The sequence below is a fragment of the Dasypus novemcinctus genome, chromosome 16 (genome assembly GCF_030445035.2).
Source record: "Dasypus novemcinctus isolate mDasNov1 chromosome 16, mDasNov1.1.hap2, whole genome shotgun sequence".
Lineage (NCBI taxonomy): Eukaryota > Metazoa > Chordata > Mammalia > Cingulata > Dasypodidae > Dasypus > Dasypus novemcinctus.
Genome location: NC_080688.1, coordinates 41,268,207 through 41,283,596, shown reverse-complemented (window position 1 = coordinate 41,283,596; position 15,390 = coordinate 41,268,207). Strand labels below are relative to the sequence as shown.

Genomic DNA, 15,390 nt, shown 5'->3' with positions numbered 1-15,390 from the left:
AGAAATGGAAGAGACAACAAAGACCAATAGATCTTGTAGAGAAAAATTACAATGTCAGAAATGAAAACTTTACTGGATAGGATGCTGCAGAAGAAAAGATCAGTGACCTTGAGGACACAGCAGAAGGACTTATCCAAAATGAAGTAAAGAGAGAAAATGACATAAAAAATTTAACAGAGCCTCAGTAACACCTGGGACAACATTGAGAAGTCTAAGTTTTGCATAATTAGATTTCCAGAAGAACTGGAGTAGGGATTGTTATTTGATGAAATAATGGCTGATTTCTTCACTCAAATGTGACAAAAACTGTAGATTCACAATTCTCAGAAGTTCAACAAACAAAAAGCAGGTTAAACATATATACACACACATGACAACATATATCAAGATCCATCATAATCGAATTGCTAAACACCAATGAAATAGAGAAATCTTAAAAGAAGCTAGAGAAAGAAAACATTACATACAAAAGAAAAAGTGAAGTTATTACAGACTTCTCAACAGAAGTATGGAAACCCTAAACAATGGAATGGAATTTATCAAATACTGAAATTTTTAAAAAAGCAAAACAAAAAAACCTGTCAACCTGGAATTCTATATCTAACTATTATCCTGAATAGTGAAAGTAAAATAAAAACCTGTTCATTTGAACAAAAACTGAGATTTCATTGCTAGCAGAACTGCACTTTAAAAAGTGTTAAAGTTCTTCAAGGAAGAAGGAAAATAATACCAGATAGGAAAAAAAGAAAGAAGAATGCAGAAATGGTAAATATTTTGGTAAACATAAGAGATATTTTCTCCTCATTTTATATTTCTTTAAAAGATAATTGATTTTATAGAAAAGGTAAAAATAATAATGTGTTATAGGGTTTATAAAAGAAGTGTAAGTAATATATATGTGGTGATTTGGAACTGTATGTGCCCCAGAAATTCATGTTCTGAAAGCTAATCCATCTTGTGGGTAAAAGCCCATTACAAATAAGATCTTTCAAATGAGGCTACTTCAGTCGAGGTTTGACATATCTCTTTCAGGATGGGACTTAACCCTATTACTGGAGACCTTTAAAAATGGAATGAACACAAGAGATAGAAAGGCAGAGAAGCAAGAAGCTGAAAGCAATGAAACCTGGAAAAGTAGGGAGAGACCAGCAGACACCACCATGTGTCTTGTCATATGGCAGAAGAGCCAAAGATCTCACACAGCTGGTCTTTGTGAAGAAAGCATTGCCTTGATGCCTTGATTTGGACATTTTCTCAGCCTCAAAACTGTAAGTTAATAAATTCCCATTGTTTAAGCCAAACCATTTCATAGTATCTGGTTTAATCAGCCTAGGAAATGAAAGCACAGAGGACAAAAGGAGAGAAATGTTTTAAGGTCCTTTAGCTATATGTGAATTGGTGTAATAATTTGAAGGTAGAGTGTAATATGTTAAAGATTCATTTTGTAAACACTCCAGCAACCACTGAAAAAGAAATTTAAAAAGAGGTATAGCTAATAAGCCAAAAGCAAAGAGAAAATGGAATGCTAAAAATAAAAATCCTCAGTGTACAACCTCCTATTCCCCCTATTCTGGTCTATAGAACCTCAACCATGCACTCATGTTGTCCCATGAGTTACAGTGTCTATTGAGGCATGTCATTCTTCTAATTGAACATTCTCCCTTAAATAACCTATTGGGGAGTTAGGGGAGGTTCTCTACATTTCTCCTGTCCCTGTGTTCCTCTCCCCTGGGATTCCTTTGAACATACTTCATTTTAGAGTGAAGCACCCCTTCCAGGTTCATCCTCCCTTGAAGCATAGAAATCAGAAAATTCACCATCCTCAGTAATATTTGAACAAAACGTATCCATTCTCTTCAAGTAGCTCTATGAAACTAAAATAAGATTTATTATGAATGAATTAAATCATGATTGAGTATTAAGGTGTTTGCTCGTTTTCTAGAAATACTTGCTCAGACCTCAAGATCCAGCTCAAATATAACCTCTTTTCTTAAATTTTCCCTGATCCTTATTTCTGAGATCCGTATTTTCTTTCTCTGAATTACTCTTTCTACTTTGTATTATAGTTACATAGTTACAAACCTCATCTTCCCTTTCTCACTTTAAGTTCCTTGAGGGAATTGGTGTCTGTGACTAATAATAATAATAATAATAATAATAATAATAATAGTGACAGCTATAATTACTGAGCACTTAGTATGTACCAGGCACTCTCATGAGTCCCTTTCATATATTTAATCATGACCTAACCCTGAAATATGGGTGTATCATTCCCATTTTATAAATGAAGAAACTGAGACTCTTGTACTTAATCTTAGAGCCAGTATGGAGTGGTGATCTGGCTTGCACCCAGATTTTTTTGTCTCTGTATTTCTTTTTTACTTCCTAGTATTTCTGCACCCTTACAGCTCATGAGTTCATGCATCTCTGTATTCCTTATAGTGCCTAGAACATAGTAGGCACTTGGTAAATGTTTGTTGAACAAATGCATTCACATGAGTGGGTTGAATTTCAAGAGGGGGCCCAGGAAGATACAGCCCTGACCCATACGGATAGCTCTTCTTTAATGGAATAACAAATACTATTCCGGCCAGGGGTCGAACAGATGTTTTCCAGTTCCCTCAACTCACAAAGCCACGTCTACCTAAACCTGATTCTGAGCCTGCAGATGAGATGGCTGCAGATCATCTTGCAGTTTTGTAAGGTTACTCTCTTCAAGAATTCTGGAAGTTCTTGCTTCCTAGATTTTATAAACCCCAGGCAACATGTTAATTATAGTGCACAGATTTGTGCTCTTTTGAATTTGTGTTTTAAAACCTGTAAGTTTGGAAGACATTTTTTTTAAAAAACTCCAAACATCAGGTCGTAAAGATTATTCCTAATGTAATATAAATGCAATGTGATATAAATGCAATGAAATGTATCATCATTAGCTGAATGTCAGGGTTGAAAGTAATGAGTCATCCTAAAAAGTCTTTGATTCCATTGAGTGTATTTATTTATTCTGCGTAAGAACTCAACTTTGGTACTTAAATGGACACAGTTTATGAATCTATTATTAATGATACTATTAAACTCTTCAAGCTCACCAGATTCAACTTTCTGTTTTGATTTGCTTCCTCTTATTTACACTTCATAGGTGTTATGGCCATGTACTTTTTTTTTTCCCAACCAGCATGGATAAGTGTTTAGCCAATTGCACTGAAAAAGTGTCAAGGTTTTTATTTTTTATTAAAGTCAAAATTTCAACTTTATTCTTTGCAAACATGATTATGTTTGGAAATATATTTATTCAATTTCTCACCATTATAAGTGTTCATTCCTTGAATTCTAAAGTAGCTAGCATTATAAAAGATTTAAACTATGGGTCAATAATAGGTTATTATGAAGAAGTATTTCAGTGTTTAAAAAATTCACCAATAATATATTCTGATTAATACAGCACTGTAAGAATCAAATTTTCTTGTTCCAAATGGTCTTAAAGGGTTCTATAACCTGAACTGAAGTCATCTATGGATTTGAATTATGGATGTTCTTAAGGCTTCTTTCTCTAATTGGAATATTTAATTTGATTAAAATGACAGTTCTACACATCTAGTTATATTTATTTCCATTTGAACCTATAAATGGTCTAAAAATATTTTCAGAATGTTAAATGAGTCCATAATGACTTTCCTATGGTTGAGTAAGGATGCACAAATTAGTATTATAACATTGCAATTAACATCCATCTTGACTGGGTTAAAACTTTGCCAAATTTTTTCCTTTTAGCTTTTAAACAATGCAAAAATAATTCTGAGATAAAATAGTACTTGAAAAATATGCACCGCTGGCAACTAGAAAGATTGCATTGCTCAAGGCTTTTTTTTTTTTTAATTAAGTAACGTACTCTCCACAGGGAAATAAAATATACGAAAGAACCTCTTTGCATCTTTTGACCTCAAGTGAAAACAATATTTCCACTCATCATCCATTTCTAACAAGTCATTCAGATTTTCTGCAGCAATAGCTGTATGGACACATTTCTTTGCAGACTTGCACATGAATGGTATTTTCTGGTTCCTTGTACATTTGTGGTTTGGTATATCTAGCCGTGTTGGATAACATTTTCAACGTTTTGGATTGCAATCTTGGTTATTACTGGGATGAATCATAGCTCTTCAAATATAGTCCCCAACTTAAATCAGGCATCCTTTTGTGTGTTTAATAACGATTCCTTTGGTGGATGATCACAATGAAGGGAAAAGGCTACAAAAAATTGGGGTGGTTTTATTTAATATGTGGCCAAATTTTACTGTAGGGATAAGTAAAATTTCCTGAGAAGAACTAAAGATTCCGGCCTCTTGTTTAAGTCCAAACACCCCTTCTAAGTTACCTTGCATAAGGTTCTTGTTTGCTATGATCCTCTGTTTTCTCGTTTGTAAAATGAGAAGTTTCAGCTTCATTATTTCTTAGTTACCCACCCCCCAGCTTAGATTATGAAGTTAATCTTGTTTAAAAAAACCATTGACCTGGATCTATAGAATATTTAGACTTTGTAAACCCTACCTACTGGTCTTTTGAATAGAGAATGAAAATGGCCAAAATGATTCCTTTTAAGAAAATACTGTTAATCTACGTCTATTGACCTAGTGCTTTCACCATGCAATTTTGCTAACATAAGGAATATTATAAGAATGACTCATGACATACAGATTGGCTGGCACAGTCACTATGTTTGACATTGTGTCCTCTGTTAATGATTAATAGTTAAAGCTTTGGGATACTGAATTAATATATTCTAATCACTTACATGTAAGGAAATTCTTAACTGGTTTTGCTCACTCTGGGTTCCAGATTCTGATACAAATAATCAGGTAGGCTTGACTGAGTCTAGGTGTCTGTATTTCTGCAGCCTATTTCATTGCAGTGGGATAATGAAAACAATGATAATATTGGGAACAGAATAATGATCATATTTTTATTTGGAATTATACAACCTATCATAAAGCTCTTTTCACAAACACAATTTAATTTAATCTTCAAAGCTACTTTAAGACATTTAAGTATACATTATTGATGTAGCATCTTCTTAGGCCAGAATTAGTTCTCAGTTCAGAAGAAATTGATTTACTTTACCTACTTATTTTGTGTCTTCCCAGGATTTAATGAATCCTCATAAATTTAAAGTAATTACATAGCTAACTCTAAGTTATTTATGCTTTGGTGAAGTGAATAATAATAATTCCATACATGTATATACTGCTTAGCAATTTATAAGACATTCTGATTCTTTGTTAACTTTTCCAAAACACTTGCTACTTTTTAAATCACATTTTTACAATATCTGTGTTGTGAAATAACATGGATAAAGAAATCCAAAGATTATCAAAATTATTTTAATAGCAAGTTGAACCATTTCCCTCAAGAAACAGGCATAAGAATATGGTCAGATAATGATGTTTTAATTAATTTAAAACTTACAGTAAGCTCTGACTAATGCATGAGAGTGACAAGATGAGTGAGACACTGGTCCCTGTCCTCAGTTTCCTTGGCATCTTGCATTCTAAGTTTCTTTCACATAGAGTTTATTTCCACATAGCAATAGTCTCCTTTCAACAAGGTGGTTTCCCAGTTCATATTCAGAGAACAGACTCAGAAGCCTGTCTTTCCCTCACTGTTGGAAATACTGAAAGAGTACACCTTTCCTATTTACTTGCTCATAATGGAAAAGTTAACACACACTCATTGGATAATTGGATCATAACTCTAAGAGTTGGGAGAGATCTTAGGAGTTAACTAGTTCCCAACAGAATCCTACAACATCTTGATAATTACATTTGAGGGAAGGTCACTTCATCTCAAGGGAGCCAATTGTTTTGCTGGGCAGTACTATTTTTTTTTTTTTCAGTTTTTTTTTTTTAATTGACTTTGTAATAATATTACATCAAAAATATATATGTGAGGTACCATTCAACCCCGCTCCCCCACCCCCCCTCTCCCCCCCCAACAACACTCGTTCCCATCATCATGACACATCCATTGGATTTGGTAAGTACATCTTTGGGCACCTCTGCACCTCATAGTCAATGGTCCACATCATGGCCCATACTCTCCTCCATTCCATCCAGTGGGCCCTGTGAGGATTTACAATGTCCGGTGATTGCCTCTGAAGCACCATCCAGGGCAGCTCCATGTCCCAAAGACACCTCCACCTCTCATCTCTTCCTGCCTTTCCCCATACCCATCGTCCACCATGTCCACTTTTCTCAATCCAATACCACCTCTTCTATGTGGACATTGGATTGGTTGTGTCCATTGCACCTCTATGTCAAGAGGAGGCTCAAATTCCACATGGATGCTGGATGCAATCCTCCCATTTTCAGTTGTAATCACTCTAGGCTCCATGGTGTGGTGATTGTCCTTCTTCAACTCCATCTTAGCTGAGTGTGGTAAGTCCAATAAATCAGATTGTAGGTGCTGGAGTCTGTTGAGGTTCAGGACCTGGCTATCACATTGTCAGTCCAGAGATTCAAATCCCCTAAATATATCTTAAATCCCAACGTTAACTGCACCTCCAGCACATTAGCATGAAAGTCTTATGAAGGGAGATCCCATCTGAGTCCAGATTCATCACACATAAACACCATTTCCAAAGAGGGGCCATCTGCCCTGGTAGTTAACCCCATCGGCCATGGCCATAACTCTCATGGGTCTCTTTAGCCTTCAAAGGAACCAATATCTGGGGGTTGTATCTGCTTTATCTGTCTCTCTGACTCTGCTCAGTTGTGCATGAGGGCAATCCTTCTGCCAGCCTCCAGACTCTTTTTTAGAAACTCGTAGCCATATAAACTCATTTCTCCTTTCCATTTCCCCCTTACTTTAGGTCAAACAGCATTTTAAAGTCATGTTATTTTATGTAGACATGGATATTCTGCTGATCCGCATTGAACCTTCCGTATAAGGTCCTTTTCCAGTTGCATCATCAGTTGGTATTTGATAGTGGTCCCTCGTTGCCAGGGAGGCTCGTCCCCGGGTGTCATGTCCCACGCTGGAGGGAAGGCATTGCATTTACATGCTGAGTTTGGCTTCGAGACTGGCCACATTTGAGTAACATGAAGGCTGACAGGAGGAAATTCCCAGGCACAATGTTGCTCTAGGCCTTGTTCTTATTTTAGGTTTATCAGCTCACAAGCATAGTCATTAGCATCAGGGGCTCACTGTTGAACCCTCACTCCCTCCAGGTCCCTGCCGCTGTACCTGGGAGACTGTCGCTGCTCCCCTAGGGACCGCGGCAGAGCACCACTGGCCAGGAACCCAGTACCCCCCCTGCTGTGGTTTTTAATTGTTGCCATTATGAGTATATCCAATCATTACCATGCCCCCTGGACATATGTTCTGTACAGCTCCCTGTCAGCCATATATCACCTGTCATTGGTATCCCATAGCAGTATCCCTCCATTGCCATTGTTGAAACACTCTGTGGTCCAGAACTCCCCGAAATTTGAAGCCCAATATAATGTCATGGTCCCTTACTAGGGAATGGTATATAGCGATGGGTTTAAAGGATGGATAAAGAACTTGGATAAAGTTAGATAAAGAACTTAGATAAAGAATGTTGACTTGAAAAAATTCCACATCCTATCCTTTTCCCCCCCCCCCCCCAATTATTCAGCATTTCTTCACAGGAGTCCTAGACCACAACAATGCATATATATAATATACAGCACTCCCATACATTTTTTATTTAACCAAAATCCATTTTTATCACTGGGGTTGGTTTTTCCCATTGAAGTAGCACAGATAAAGTCAGTCTTATGTCCATATGATTGCTTTTCAAATATTTAAACATTTCTATTTGATCATCTCTTTTCCAAAATGGAAATCTTCAACTTATTCAGGTCTTCCCTTAAGAAGATTTTTAGTTTTTAGTTCTTTTCCCAGCCTGCCTCCTCTGGATGCACTGTATTTGTGAGTGTCCTTCTAGAATGTAACATTCAGCTGTCTGACCATTGAAGAAAACAGTGGAACCGTAACATCCCATAATTGTGTTATGATTTTTCTATTAAGGCAACCTAAAAATTAAATTAGTTCTACCAGTTTCTGTAATATATTGTTTTGTTTGTTCATATGGAGCTTATTGTCTAACACAACCTCTAAATCTTTTTCACATGAACTGTTTGTTGACAAATGAGATCTATCCTCATCTTTAATTTATGACGATTGATTGTTTTAAATCAAGTCAATAAATAAAAGTTTATTATTTAATCTTTTAAAAAATTCTAAACTTTATTTCAGTCTATTTTTCCTAGTATATTGGCCACTGTTTTTTTGCTTGCCCAGAATCTCTTTGGAGTACAACCTCTTCCACTGCTCTCAGCCCTTTCACTTTGAGTGGACACACAGCCCAAGCCTGGACAAAGTAATCCATCTCTATGGTTGGTTCAGAGATGGTTACATGTGCCAAGTCAGAGCAATGAGTTTCAAACATAGGACTTTGACTGGAACTCTTGGGCAAGAGGGATATATTTTTTTCTATTATGGTTGCTGAGCTGGAAGAACATGGACCTGGATGAGCCTGGAGATGTTCATTCCCTATTTAACCTTACCTGGGAGAACCTGCCTAAAAACGAAGCAATTATAGAGGAAAGCAGAGCCAAGCTATACATAGAGAGACTGTTGCTTGATTTGCATTATCTAAACAACTGGACCCAGCTGTGCTTGAATTGATTTACCATTTGGACAATTTTTTTTTTCCTGAGGTTAATTTAAACTGGTATTCTTCTCCTGGCAATTAAGAGTCCTGACAAATATATTGGACTTTAGTTAACTCTCCCAGTATTGTCTTCTTCAAATTGAATAAGAAGGCTTTAAAAATCCTGGCAACTAATAAAAAGGTTGAGCAGGACTACATATTTCCCAGCCATCAATTAATACTTTTTTTTTTTAAAGCCATCTTATTTTATCTATCTATCTATCTATCTATCTATCTATCTATCTATCTATCTATCCCTCCTCTGCCTGCTGCTTGTTCACTGTCTGCTCTCTGTGTTCATCACTGTGTGTTCTTCTGTGTCTGCTTGTCTCCCTTTGTTGTGTCATCTTGCTGTGCCAGTTCTTCGTGGGCATGGGCTGTCAGCTCTCCACCTGTGCGGGCCAGGTTGTCTTCACAAGAAGGCCCCAAGTGAACCCAGGGCCTCCCATATAGTGGATGGGAGCCCAATCATTTAAGCCACATCCACTTCCCCAATTAATACTTTTTGATGGTATGATTGTTCAAATAACTATGAATCTATCTAACCTCCAGCTTTTCCATCCACATTTCATCTTCATGTCTACAAGGGAAGATTGGGGCTTTTTGAGTGCTTTGCTAAAATCTATATACTTTATGCCTCTTATATACTCATAATCTATTGAGAAATTCTACTAAAAAGGACAAAAGTCAGATTGACTCAAAATACTCTTGATCCCAGTTTGGCTCCTTAAAAACACTTTATTTTTCCCCCAAAAGTTTTACAAATCATAAGTTTATTAATTCCATCTAGAATTCCCTAAGACTCATTTATCATCCAGTGAATCTACCTTTTCACCCTTCTTTTGGAAAATAAGCACAATATTTTCCTGTCCTTAATCTTTAAGCTTTTCTCCTATTTTAAATCAATCTTCAAATGTGGCTCAGTGATAAGAGCTGAGCATTCCTTGAACACATTGGATGGAATTCTTAGGACCTGGAAACTTGAACTTTTATGACGTTTAACTATCTCAACTTTTGTATGTTCTTTTTTAAATTATTTTACCCTTTCCAGATTGAATATTATGTTCTTTTATAAAGAAGAAATGGAAACCTGGAACTTGAATCACTCTGCCCTTCTCCCAAAGATGATAGAAGGAATCATCTTCCCCAACCAGTCATCTCTCCTTTATTAATTCTTTTGGATGCAGACTATGCTAAGAAAATCCCTTGTGCTTATCTTCAAATTTTCTTGCAAGTCTTATCTGCTCTGGGCTGTGGCCTCCCTTATTGCCTTGGACTGCTTTAAAAATCCAAATCTTAAAAAGGCCAGCAGGGGTAAAATCTCTATGTATAACTATGCTGATTATTTAGCTGTCTACACACCTCTTTTCTTTATCATTGTTATCATTTGTAATGGTGTAGTCAGATTACATTTTAAAATAAAAATATGCCCTTGCTCCTGGGCACAGAAGCAGCTATAATGGACTTGTTGAGTTTAAAAAATGAAGTTCATAAAAATCATTCAAGTAACATCGTATGAGTTGAATTATGTCCCCCCCCCCAAAAAGATATGTTTAAGTCCTAACCCTGTGTAGCAGTTTGATGTTATTGATGAGTTCCAAAAAGAAAAATTGGATTATGTTTGTAAACTAGTCTTTTCCTCTGGGGCATATGAGATTATATTGGATTCAGAGGTTTACTTGATTACTGAATCAAGTAAATCTCTTGTGTCAGTAGGGTATTGAGTACCTGTCCCTTGGTGGGTGGGGACTCGCATATAAAAGGCATGGGAAAGGACAGAGTTGAGGATTTTTGATGTTGGAGTTTTGATGTTGGAGTTTGATACTGAAGCCTTTAAGCTGGAGCCCCAGGAAGTAAGCTCAAAGAGGAGAGAGAAGCAAGCCCCAGGAAGGGAGGAACCCAGGAAACCTGAAACCTTACAGGTGTCAGCAGCCATCTTGCTCCAACATGTGAAAAACTTTGGTGAGATAAGTAACTTATGCATTATGGCCTGGTATCTATAAGCTTCTACCCCAAATAAATACCCTTTAAAAACCAACGAATTTCTGGTATTTTGCATCAACACCGCTTTGGCTGACTAATATACTCTGATCCCATGAATGTGACCTTTTTTGGAAGTAGGGTCTTTGATTATGTGATTAGTTAAGATGAAGTCATACTGGAATAGGGTGGGCTCTAAATCCAATATGACTTGTGCCTTATAAGGAGAGAAGAGACAGACAAGACACATGAAAGAAGATGGCCCTTTCAAGACAGAGGCAGAGATTGAAGTGCTACAGCTGCATGCCAAGGAACCCAAGGATTGCCAGCTGCCACCAGAAGCCAGGAGGGAGGCACAGGACAGATTCTTCTTCAGGAAATTCAGAGGAAGTGTGAGCCTGCCAACACCTTGATTTCAGACTTCTAGCCTCCAGAACTGTGAAACATTAAATATCCATTGTTTTAAGCCACCTAACTTGTGGTGAATTGATACAGCAGCCCTAGGAAACTAAGAAAGACTTCAAGAGTCAACTATCCTTGGCTAGGCTATTTTTCAATCATGTACTTCACTCACACATTTATTAAGCACCTACTGTGATTCTTCATACCAGCACAGATTTGAATTAATTCTAAAATTTAGACATTATAAAACTAGTGATTAAATGCTCTAATAAAGTTAAACAAGTATGCTCTAACCTCCGTTAAAAATTTTTTTTTCATTCATTTTATAAATCTTCACTGGATCTGTTAGACTTGGTTATACCTGAATTGATTCAAGTGTGCCAATATGGTATTTATGTCACATGTATAGAGTCTAGTTATTGAATGTTTTTCTAAACTTGAATGGTGAGGCTATCTCCAGATCTAGCATTACCCACTAAATGTGTTAGGTGGCTGGTACTCAAATCATGAATATAAAGGATTATATCCCTGGAAGAAATCTTAAAACCATCTTATTAAATTCCCTCATTTTGAGGAAAATCAAAGTGAAAGTCTAAGAAGACGAATAATTTGTTCAAGAATATACAAGGGTGTGAGCCAAAGTTAGGGGAGATAGTATTTCTCTACTATGTGGCAAGGGGACTGTGATACGAAATGTGGATACAGTTCTTTTTAAAGTCCACATTCCAATAGTTGAGTACCCATCATTTTTGGAGTTCACTTTCTTTAATAAGTTCCCATACAGATTTGGTTTAAATCAGCCTTACTAGGATAATTCAAAGCCAACCAGATGACACAGAAAATCTGAACACTTTAGCCATTTTGTCAACATTTGAGGAAAAGGATATTCCTGACCCATCTCCAGCTAAAAAAGCAACATGCTAAAACATCATCTAAAATAAGAGGTTCCAATTCATTGGAACTCAACTTATTACATGCTTGAGCAATTACTAAAACTAGAAAAAGCTGTGCAAGATTTTGAAGACCAGGTTGTGAGGGAAAAAAAGTAGATATTCTTTTAAGCTTTACTCAGTAGAGTCTGACAAGCTGTGTTGGTTATCATTGTCCTTCTTGGGAAGTCACTGCTGATCAAGGCAAGTCTGGACAAGGTGTTTTGCTACTGCTCAGTGGCTATATCTTTTGGTCAAATAAATGCCAACTTAATTTGCAGTCAAGAAAATGCACCTACAATTCAGATGCATGCATGTTTTCCATAGCCCTAGGAAAGGGAATGTTGGAATAGCATTCTCTTCTTCACCACAACTCTGGAATAACAGTCTATCCCTGCTTTCTGGTTGGCTTTGAATTATCCTAGTAAGGTTGATTTAAACCAAATCTGTGTCATCATCAAAATATTTGTAAAGGTTCCTGTTATAATGCAGAAAATCATTTTTGAGGATGTTTAGGGAGTAAGAGCAGCACAGCGTAAAACTATAATCTTCCCCAGTGCAAGCCGCTTTATGTGAGTATACCAAAGGGTGGGAGAAGAGATGTCAGAACATGAAGGAATCTACATGAAGTGCTTCCCATTTCCTCCATTCACTGAAGTCTGCTTATGTGTTCTAATGGAGTACCAGCTTCCAAGGAAAATCTTTACAGTAATATGGGTGGTTGCTGTGGAGAAATGGATTTTGCCTTTTGTGCAAGAGGTTTAGTTTTTTTACAGATGTTTCCGTACTGACTTTTGCATTATTTGGTTCTATGGATACAATTTATCCAATGCATTCCCTAAATCAACTTATTCAGCATGAGCTCACCAGACTCAAAGGAATTATCACTTTGTTTAGACTATAACAACAGGTTAAACCTAGTCCATTTACTTACTTTTTTGTTGTTGTTAAATGTTAAGGTGAAGGTATTCAAAGGACTTTCATACTATGATTAGAAGTTCTGTAGCAAAGGTTTGGAGACAGTTAACATCTGGCATCCTGCCCACCCACAGGTAAGAGAAAAGCGTGGAAACCAAGAGAGAGCAGGAGAGAGAAAAGGGTCAGAGGGGGAAAAGAGAAATCAAAACGCAAGAAGCAGGGTGGACAGATGAACTAGAGAAAGGCACAAACTCAAGAAAAAAAAAAAAGAGAGAGAAAAGCAGGAGATACGGAAAGAGGCTACAAACAAGGAAAAAGTCAAAGAAAAGTGATGAATGGAAATGGAATGAAAGGGAAAATAAAGAAAGCATGTGGTTTGAAAATGTTGAAAATGGTTAGGTTTTATTTATCCATCCAATGGAGAAGCTCAGCACTTCTTTGCTAGAGTCTGAACCTGGTGGGATGGTCCCACCAAAGCTTGGCTCTGCCTGGTGAGTCTGAATGTCCGTGTGTCTGGGTTTCTAGACACAATTCTCCATGTCTGCCGTGGCCAGCAGAACAGAAGGGGCCTTGACAGGTCCCTGGCCCCATGCATGGGTGACTCATTCACCACACTCTGGTTGGTTCCCTTGAATCCTGGGCACAACTATTGAGACAGCAGATTATAATTCTCCCAGATCCAGAGGAGATGCCGCCACTGTGCCTTGCCATGTGACAGAGGAGTCCAGGATTGCCAACAGCCAGTCTTCAGGGAGAAAGCACCACCTGATGATGCCTTGATTTGGACATTTTCACAGCCTCAGAACTGCAAGTTTGCAAACAAATAAATCCCCATTGTAAAAGCCAACCCATCTCTGGTATATTGCTTTATGGCAGCCTAGCAAACTGAAACACAAACTAACCTGAACTGGAACTTGACTTCCTTCTGCTGACCTTTTGCTGACTGGCTGCCACAGCCATGGCCTCTAGGTTCTCATAAGGGTAGAAAACATGCTAATGGTGGTGTTCTTGGACTTTATGCCATTACATCTTCAGATCAGCCAGCGATGATCTGATTTCATGGAAATTACAAATGGTGTTTGCAGGAGGCAGAATTCTAAGATGACACCCAGTGACCCCACTCTCTTAAGTGTGGGCTAGTCATGAAACTGCTTCTCACTAATTGAATAAGGCAAAGGTGATAGGCTATTACTCTGGTGATTGTTACCTTATATGGCCAAGGTGAAGGGATTTTGTAGATGTAATTAAGGTACTTATTTGGTTGACTTTATGTTAAGCAAAGAGGAAATTAATTGTGTGGGCCTGACCTAATCATGTGAACCTTTGAAAGCAGGTCTAGAAGTTCTGCTGGCCTTGAAGAAGGAGGCCACCATGAGTTCTACAGCTGCAAGGACATGAATTCTGTTAGCCATCACATGAGCCTGGAAGGGAACCCCAAACCTGTGACAAGAGGTGCTCAGTTCTGACTGACACCTTGACTGCAGCTTGTGAGACTTGAGCACCGATCCCAGTGTAGTCATGCTAGACTTCTGATCCCTGGAAACTGTGAGGTAATAAGTGTGTATTGTTTAAAGCCACTAAATGTGTGGTAATCTGCTACATAGCAATAGAAAATGAATCCAGCATTTCCTAAGAAAGGCTGTGGAGCCCTTAGAGTCTAACCTGAATAAACAAGAATTACCACTTGTGCATAATAATTTTAATAACTAATATATTGGCACTTACTCAGGTCAGTCCCTGTGGTCAGTGCTCTGTGTGCATCATCTCTAATTCTCACAAGCACTCAGCAAGACAGGTCTTATTGGACAAGGGAAGAAACTGAGACTCAGCAATGTTTAGTGATTTTCCCAAAATAGTGGAGCCTTGACTCAAACTCAGTTCTCGTTGACTGAGAGGCCTAGGCATTCCTTGCACAGCACTCTGGACCAGGGAAGCCTAGTTTGGCAACAGGTAGTTGCCGCTTTATTTGTTGAGCCTCCCTGCCATTATGTGGCCACTGGGCCACAGAGATTCTTCCAAAATCAGTTCTTTCTTGGGAACTCTCCTGAGGGGTAGGGTTGGTATTTCAAATGGGAATCACTGTTGGCTGTGCTTGTGCAAAGTAGTAATAATTGCTCAGGCCTCAGGATGCACCTGACCACTTGTCGAGGGTCATTCATCTGTTCATTCAACTGTCTAAGAATAAAACTAACAATACCAGAGGTATTGAAAAAAAAAGAAAGAAAAAGGTTTTCTTTACTTGCCAAGTAAGGCAAGAAATTATTGAATAGTTTGCTGAGGAGGAAAATTCAGAGCTTTTTAAGTGTGTGAAAGAGAATTTCTTGGTTGTTTTGCTCTTTGGGAACAGCTATTCTATTTTGGATAGGATGGAATAACTCCATACATCTGTACAGGATTGGATAAAACAAGCTCCCTGTGCTTGGTAGG

At 37.7% G+C, this 15,390-nt stretch overlaps 1 protein-coding gene across 3 annotated transcripts in view; it reads left to right on the top strand.

Moving 5' to 3' along the window:
• ZNF521 (zinc finger protein 521) overlaps window positions 1-15,390 on the top strand; it is a 936,466-nt gene that overhangs the window by 211,236 nt on the left and 709,840 nt on the right. For 2 of the 3 annotated variants that reach the window (XM_071208506.1, XM_071208505.1), the window contains one exon: window positions 1,033-1,268. The exons of the other annotated variant lie outside the window; for it this stretch is intronic. The gene's annotated coding sequence lies outside the window, so the exon portion shown is untranslated. The remainder of the gene's footprint in view (window positions 1-1,032; window positions 1,269-15,390) is intronic. 3 annotated transcript variants of the gene reach the window in all.